We start from the raw sequence: 9,509 nt of genomic DNA, 5'->3' as shown, positions 1-9,509 counted from the left end.
TTCCCAACTGCTCTTGGAATTATAGCAACTATGATGTTGTTGCTATCTTCGACAAGCTTGTTGCCGTCCTTGATGGTTTCATTCGATGGATATTGCTCAAAAATCAGTTTCTGTACACGGATGAGTACTGTGATGCAATTCAATACGAGCGCCTTGTGTTTGCTGCCACCACTCGTGGCACTGTTTTTGCATGGCATCCTCATAGTTTCGGTACATTTGTCTTCCACCGTAATTATAATTGTTTCATCCACATGCATGCGGGTTAGCAAGTTTCCCTTTACTAATTAACCTTCTTCTTGTGTTTCCAAGGTCCTGTGAACATCCCACCTCCTATACTTGAAAATTTTTATAACCAAGGGGGAGATGACGATGGTGATGATCACGAGCATGAGGACGAGCAGCGCCCATATACTCTGTGGCGCCTGGCAACTAATTTCGATGGATCACCTCTTCTTGTGTGTATATAGCCCACTGATGATGTTACTGCTAAGGAAGCAGGTGTCTCCCATGGTCGCACTCTCCGGACCTATTCCAACACCCGTTGCATGGTAGTCGGGATGGATACTAGTGTGCTAGCGCCAACTCCTTCTCCCTGGTACAGAATTGATAGTCTTGGAGAAAACTCGCTCTTCCTTGGACAAAACTATCCGATGATGGTGAAAGGCGAACCAACTGCTGTTGACACATTTATGAGAAGCAACTGTGTCTATACCTCGGACATTTGTGTGGTTCCCTACCCTGGTAGGGATATAGTAGGCCGCTTCAGCCTGGATGATCAGTCCTGCGTTGGTTTCCAGATCGACAATCGATGGCCCGTCCCAGAGAATCACTTGTGGTTCAAAGCAAGTGTTTCCAACGCCGAGGAATGGTTGAGTTGAAGTTCATTTCATTGCATGTTATTTGTTGTGTGGTGAAAACTTTAGTATTTATAATGTATCCTCGTTGTCGATGTGGGTTGATGACCTGTTGTATGTAATAAAATGATATGCGTGTGATAAACTTACTAAATTTATGAATGGCTTTCGAGTCGCTTCTCTGAGTGAGTGGTGCGACGAGGCAAAAAATATTTTCCAAATACATAATTGTACGTGCATTGCAATAGGTTATCGTATGAGACCAATCAACAATAGTAGAACACTATTTGTACTAGCTTCACATGCTTCGCGCATCGGGCGGGTGTTTTTATTGTAGCCATATGTTAATGTGTTCGCTGTACGTAACCAGCACCTCGAATCCTTGATACTAGTACTATATAGTAGGAGTAAGTAGTAGGAGTAGTAGGGTGGCATGGGCCAGAACAAGCATTCACGTCTAGGAGTACAGAACACGCCACCACCACGACATCCATCTGGCACCATATCATTTCTTGGAGTCCGTGCTAGAGCAATCTCTTCAACCTCGTCGTTTCTCTAACTTCAGCCATTGCGCGGCGGGCGAGGTGGGGGTTTGCCGACAGTCTGTTTCCTTAACCGCGGTCCCACTTGTAAGGCCAACTCCAACGCACGACCCCAAATGCACCTCCATTTTGCACGGACTCCAACGATAATTTTGACTAGAAAAGCAAGACCAAAGAAAACAAGAACCACAAGAATACATTTTACTACTCCTGTAAGTTGGATTAGTGCCTTCTCGATGCATTCATTGTTGATCTGCGGAGGCTCAATCTTGCGTCTGTGCTAGCTAAAAGTGATAGAACATCTACTAAATTGCGCTCTACCAATATATGGATGTACTCTTCTTCCCAATACAAAAACTTGCATCCATTCTACTCCCTCCGTTGCACAATACATGCCTTCTATTTGTCAAAATATATATGTATCTAGACATATCTTAGTATATAGGTACATCCATTTTTGGAAAAATGGAAGTCAAGTATTTTGGAACGGAGGGAGTACACAATAAAATTTTTAAGTTAGCACAACTAGTCTAATCCGAGAGCAGAACCGAAGATTCGGGCGGGTTCTTCCTCCTTTTGCCGACACGTGGGACATCCAGCATCAAGGTCGTGTCATGAAAGAAAATAGAGTGGTAGTTCAAGCCACGAGATGTGCATCTTGGGTTAAACTGTAAATAGAATCTTACTACTCTTGAGTTACTCCAAAAGCGGCCACCGAAGATCTTTATTGGATTTGTTTTTCATTACCAGCACGTCGAGGTTAAAGATGTGCAGGTTCAGTGGGTCCTCTTGCGTTTTCACTGACATGTGGGGACGCATGTGAGCAAACAGACGATGGGCTCCATGCGTCCTCTGGCTGGCTGAGAAGAGAGATAGAGGAGGGCTGAGCACGGACTGCAGGAAATTTGTTCTACGTACCTCGATATAGGCTCGATATAGTGGGGTGGCATGGGCCATAACTCAGTAGCATTCATGTCTAGCAGTACGGCACACACCACCCACACAAGTCCCATCCGACACCAATTTTCTTGGAGTCTGTGCTACAACCATCTCTTCTCCCTTCTGTTTTCTCAGCCATCGCACGGTGGGCGGGGTGGGGGTTTGCCGATAGTCGGTTTGCTCAACTACGGACCCACTTGTAAGTGAAAATGCAACACCGCACGCATTCCTGCTTGAGCGGCGTGCCGGACCAACCGTGTGGGGGTGCGACGCGAACACGGCAGGCTTTTCCTTTTGAACTCGTAACTTGTAAAATTTGGTTTTGCTCCATGGCACGACCGATAGATAGAAAATAACGATTTTGCCTAGAGTAATGAGAAGTTTGGTTCTGGCGCCACTCATGCATGGAGTACGTACGAAAATTATGAAGTTGATGCGGAAGGTAAGATAATTACTATAGTATCATATACTACTACATGGATTTGACGGAAAGATAAAAATACATACGCATACATACGGATTGGTGACATGCATTACTAGATATTGCTAGTCAAATACTAAAATCCAGATGGACGTGGTAGTACTCCTAAATCCAGACGGTGGTGCTACTAGTACTAGTAGTAGTACTACCAATGTAGGAGTAGTAGTAGGAGTACTAGCACTGTACTATCCGTTGGTCAAATTATTACGTGCTGCTCCTCACAGTGAAGTGACAAGACCTTGCGCCGGAGATGACACCTGAGTATAGGCGCCGTGTTCGGCATACCATAGTCAGCCTCACCGTCCGTAGTCACTATCATCATGGCTGTAGAGCTAGCCTGCTTACAACTAGCCCTGTTCGACATAATTTCCCGTGCGTAGATGCCCGTGCATTGCACAAAACACCAAGATTGGGGGTGGACGGCTCCGGCAGCGGCCATCGCGCCAGATTTTTCCACGGCCTTCTACTCCTAGATGTGTACACGTGTCCTGGTGTGTGTTGTGTGCTGGGTGTGTGCGAGTGCGTCCTTCTGTGCATGCCACCGTGCAGTGGTGAATTGTGCGCGAGTGCGTCCTTCGCGCGCAAGAAGTTTGTCCTCAATGCGCCCTCAATTTACTAGTGTGCGGGGTGCTACCCAGAGTGGTTTCAACTTTGTTTACTTCACCGCGTGTCAGATGGGCCTCTAGTTTACTTATTTTCACCCATTTCCACATGGGCCAGCACACGAAGATACAGAACACGAGCTGACAAGGCAGCATGTGGATTGGTTAACCGGTCAACTAAACAATATACGGAGCTATACACTGACACAGTGAGCATATAACCCGTCGGTATAGAGAGTTTGAGTGAGAGGGGAGGCCCGTGAGAGATAGCAGAGAGAGAGAGAAAGAGCTACTCCCTCCGTTCGATAATGTAGTTCCAACATTTTTTTAAGTCAAACTTTTGAAACTTTGACCAAGTTTATAAAGAAATTACTTATATCTACAATACCAAAGATAAATGATAGTATGAAGTAAGTACATGTTGTGATGAATATAATGATCGTTCCAGATGTAAATGTTTTTCTCCACATATACCTGGTCAAACGTTTCTGAGGTTTGACTTTTCAAAACATCCATATGCTTATGGACGTGACAGAGTCCCTAACAAGAGAGAGAGAGAGAGTGAGTGAAAAAAGTGTGTGTGCGTGTGTGAAAGAGACATGGACAACACATGATAAAAGTAGAGAAAAAGCGTGCGTGTCTTATGCAAACATATCACACATGCATCTTCGACAACGAAGGCAAGGTGAGGAGATAGTGTGTGGTTGTTTGGAACCGAGAGAGCAAGACCCCTAACACGTGGCCAAGAGGGGTCTGACAAACAAGGGAGAGAGGTCGAGAGAGACGTACGGAGAAAATGCAGACATGGGGAGGAGAGAGTGTATGTTTGTCATAGAGAGATCCCCTGGAGATCGTGATGGGACTACATGGGTGGGAGATCGAGTGACAAGGTGTGTGCGCGATAGAAGATGCCCCGAGAGATATCGAGATAGACGTATGGATGGAAGGAGACAGTACGTGTGTTCCTGTTGGCTAGTAAGAGATAATCATACTTTGGAGGGGGGAGTGCTTGCGCCTATGATGGATTGAGGGATTATGGTACTTAGGGGGGTGTGTGTCACATGGAGAGAGAACAAGGGCGGAGAGTGTTGGATGGGTGTATATGTATAGCGTGAGCGAGACATGTGTATGTGTGAACCAGGGAGATATAAGGCCAGTTTGGCTTGCGTCCTGAGCATCTTTTGCCTGGCCTGGGGTTGTGGCTGGATTTCATGCATGCTTGTTTGGTTGCTACCCTGTGAAAAAGAAAGCCCGCCTGGCCTGGGTTCCCTTGCACTTTAATTAGCCTGGCTGAACTCCAGACACTTCAAGTAGCCTGGCCCAGGCGACCGATTTCGAACGCCTGGTTGTGCCTGGTCGTGTGGCCACGAGGCTAACAACAACATGGATGGATATTAGCATTAAATAATTGATGCATGGATTGATTGATGGGACGTTGATGCTTTGCCTGGCCCAAGCATGAACCAAACGCTTCAGCACCACACAAGCCTGGCCAGGCAGAAATAGTTTACATCTCACGTCCACACCAGGCAGTACCGGCCATCAAGGCATGAGGGTCAGGTCACGAACCAAACTGACCAATAAAGTTTGAGAGAGATTGAGGAGCCCCGATAAGGCTGAGTGGTGCGTCAGATAGCTAAGAGGGGGAAAGAGATATTCCATCCGCTCGATAATGCAGTGCATGTAAATTTTTTAGAAGTCAAACTTTGGAAACTTTGATCAGGTTTACGCAAATGATATTTATATCTACAATACCAAAGATACATCATACAAAACTACATCTCATGGTGAATCTAATGGCATATGTTTGCCGTACTAGATGTAATTCTTTTTCTCGACGTACATGGTCAAACTTTGTGATGTTTGACTTTTCAATAAATCTATATGCTATGGACCGAGGAGAGTGCCTCAGTCGAGACATATCAAGTGCGTGTGAAGGAGAATGAGTAAGTGTGCAAAAAGAGTATGTGTGTGAAAGAGAAAGTGACAACAAACTATAAATTAGAGAGAGAGAGTGTTTTTTCGTTTCTTATGCGAACATATCACGCATGCATCTCCAAGATGGAAAAGCGAGGCGAGGAGATACACGAAGATAGCTAGTGTGTGATTGTTTGCAACGGAGAGAGACACCCCTGTAGCACATGTCCAATAGAGGTGTGGCCAACAAGGAACAAAGGTCGAGAGGGACACATGGATGGCATGGACGCATGAGGAGGGAGAGAGGGTGTGTTTGTGGTAGAGATATCCCGTCTAGATCGTGAGGGGACTATATGGGTGGGAGATCGAGGGAGTGTGTACGCGATAGAAAGATGCCCCAAGAGAAAGCGAGATAGACCATGCACATGTTTGTGATGGAGACTAAGATTAGCTAGTCATATACATATAGGGGGGACTGCGTGTGCCTACAATTGAGTGAGAGACCATCATACTTGGCTAGCTGGGCATGAGATTGTGTGTGTGCACGTGTGAGATGGAGAGGGAATGAGGGGGAGAGATAGAGTTTTAGATGGGCCTATCGAGTGCGAGTGAGATATGCATGTGTATGTGTGACCCAGGTGGATGGAGAGTTTGAGAGAGGGGGGAAGAGCTCCGAGACGACATAGTGGTGCGTGAGAGAGTTACAGGCAAAGAGCCAAGGAATCTGTGTGCGTACGGTGAGTGCACCCAAGATATCTAGCTTGGACTAGCTAGAGTATCATACATAGTGTGCGAGAGAGACCTATAGATGGTGTATATATGCATGCGAACTAGAAAGACCCCCCCCACACACACACACACACAGAGAGAGATGGATAGAAAGGGAGAGGGACGAACAAGGTTTTTGTGTCGGATGCGTGCGACAGAATTGAAGATTGTCGGTGAGAGAGAGAGAGAACAGGAGTCCGGGAGAGGGGGAGGTCGCGTTTTATGCATCAAAGACTAATATAAACCATGTTTCGATATAAACTTGCATTCAAATATTTAAATTGGAGAACATGGTGTTTGCAATCCACACATGAACGGATATATGCGTATATCAAACAAGTTCATTAATTTGACTTTCAACCTGTTCATGGAGTACTATAATACTGTACAACATGCTACTCGATTGAGGTGTTCAATTTTGGATTTAGTTTGCTATTTTGACCTACTGAACGAGCTATTTCATTGAATCAAGATATTTCATTTTGGGTTTGATTCGCGTTTTCGAGTGGGTCAACTATTTGTCATATAGTAGATCGCTAGCAACGAGCATGTAAAAACACATTACTCTCGAGCATCATCTCTCCATCTAAAAAAGAAGTGGCAAGCTAATATTTCAAAATTTGATCCGAATCGACTTGGTAAGGTAGACGTGGATGCTCGTTCTCCCAAAATTTGAACGAACCATTAAACATCCTCTCTGCTCGGTGGAATTCGCCTGAGCAAATAAATGGGAGACGCGAAATTAACGTCCTATGTGGGACACGCATCAATTGGCCCGTTGTACATCGAGGGTAGGTTCATAACTTCATCCAAGCGTGCCTTCTCCTCGGCCGAAATGACATGTGCCGAATAATTCAGAAACCATGGTCGGCAAAACACACTCTCCTCGCCCGTTGCTCGCACCCACTATTTAAAAACACGCTCTCCTCGCCCGAAATCGCTCGCGCCCACTATAGTTCAAAACACGCCCTCCTCGCCCGAAATCGCTCCCGCCCAAAGAAGCAAAGTTACTCTACTATCCTCGACCCTTAGTACACAGACCCAAGCCGAGAAGCCTATAGGCAAGGGTAGGACTGTAACTCCCCCTCACATTTCAGACAAATGCATCCGTAAGACATGGTTCCACTCCCCTCCCAATTTCCCCCGCCCACCCCCATTCATACCTCGTGGGCGCCAAATCACCTTCTCCCCGGGAAGCTCCCTTCTCCCGAGCCCGAAACCTCAGCCCCACCTCCATGGCGCCCCCACCGCACCAATTTCATAGCCGCCCTCCTCCCTAATGCCGGAGACGATGTCCATTTGCCATCATGCACTAGGCCGTGTGCCTCTTACTCCGTGCTGCTGGTGCTGCCTCGACGACGGCCGCGTGAACCGTACCGGAGCCGATTCACCCCCGCCGTTGTTCATGGCGCCGGAGCGGCTCCAACTTTGGGTCCGTCCAGAGTCCTGGCGCTGCTTCGGCGTAGCCGTCGACCGTCGCGACATCACTCTTTCCCTGCCGCCGGTAGCCACCGCAACCGTGCCGGCCTCACCGACTCGGCAGCTGGACCTGCTGTCGTGGATTTGTCACGGCAGATGTCCTAGTGTGAGGACTTAGTCGCGAGGCCAACGCATCTATGTGGTAGCTTGAGAGGGGTTGAGCGGGACGAGAGACGCGATGTTTTACCCAGGTTCGGCCCCTCACGGTGGAGGTAAAAGCCTACATCCTGCTTCATTGATATTGATGATGATGATCACGGTTACAAGTGTGCTCTATCTCGAGAGCTATTGTCTAAACCTAACTTGTCCAACTTGTGGAACTTGTCCCCCTTCTCCCTTTTGGGGAGCCCTGCCCCTCCTTATATATGTTGAAGGGGCGGGTTACATCTGGAGTCCTATTAGGATTAGGACTAGTCTATCTTCTAATACAAACCAGATATAAGTCCAGGTCTTGACTCCTTGTAAGGGAAATACACCTTTTCTCTTAAACCGGCCCACCATTAGCATAAACCGGCCTTCTGGGCCTTGGGCCTTGTAACCGCCAAGTTAGGGCGGGTCGCCAGTGAATCGCCAAGTGTTAGCCGGGTCTCAAGTAAACCGCCAAGTCCGGCCGGGTTATACTTCCGGCCGGTTTACGCTGCGGGGTATATCCCCGACATTATCCCCCAGTTTAGCTTGGATTTATCCATGGTAAACTGATCCTGTAAACAAACACAAGAACAACTTTGACAAGTTGTACTCCAGGTTAAAAATTCTTGTAAACCGGCACCTGATCATCCTTAAATCCTTGTTATTTCCTCCTTCTAGAAAATCCGAGTCAATAGACCAACTTCATAATCAATTTGCTTGCAGAAGATATTTTGTAAATAAGGAATCCATTCGAATCAGCCTTCAATGCTCTGATTTGACAAAAATATTGGTCTTCAAATATTCAACTGATATTCAGCCGGCTTGAAGATGTAGAACTTGCCGGTTTATGATTACCACCATTATTGGGTTATAAAAACTGATAATTTTGGTTCATGATTGTTGCGAACGCCGGTTCACAATGCCGGTTCATGATTATTGATGATGCCAGGTTGCAGCCACAGGGTCATAATGATTGGTGACGCCGGGTCAATCTGGTTTGCTCAAACAGAGAATTTGAAAATATTTCTTCAATAATAATATAATACCCGTAGCTCCCAAGTCTTGAGCAGAACAAAGTGATGGCTTAAGACTTGCTTCAATATAAATACTACCAATTTTGAAGAAATCCATGTTGTTCATCCCAGTCACTAGTAAAAAATGAATACTCCATATTATGTAGCCCCCAAGTACCGGGTTGTCATGCTTGCAGCAACCTGGGACTTGTAATTGCTTATAAAAACTTCAATCACTATATCCCCCAAGGGCCGGGTCATTATGCAATAATGAGCAGGGACTTTGTAAATATAATCATGTAGACTTGAGCAGTGATGTGTAGCCCCCAAGGGCCGGCTTAGTAAGATAATACTGAACCGGGACTTGATATATACTTCAATGAAAATAACATCTTATAATGTAGCTTCCATCATAGGGCTTGAACCCACGTCCACAAGGTTAAGAGCTTTGTGCTTTACCAACTGAGCAATGGATCCTTCAATATTATGGACGAAAACTTGTATACCTTGAATTGTTAACAGGAGCAATTAGTAGCCCCCAAGGGCCGGCTCATTATAATATGATGAGTCGGGTCTTCAATAAGACTAGTAAAAATGACTTTGCATTAGCCCCCAAGTGTCATGGTGCATGCTTGCAGCGACATGAGTCTTGCATGTAATCTCAATTTGAATAATGTAGCCCCCACGTGCCGGGTTGTAAGCCTGCAGTGACTCGGGACTATTCCTTCCATTGTAGAATAAATCATATCCTTTGATAAAATAATAGCCATTGCGCTAAAGCGACT

The sequence above is a fragment of the Triticum aestivum genome, chromosome 2A (genome assembly GCF_018294505.1).
Source record: "Triticum aestivum cultivar Chinese Spring chromosome 2A, IWGSC CS RefSeq v2.1, whole genome shotgun sequence".
NCBI lineage: Eukaryota > Viridiplantae > Streptophyta > Magnoliopsida > Poales > Poaceae > Triticum > Triticum aestivum.
This window is presented reverse-complemented; position numbering follows the sequence as displayed.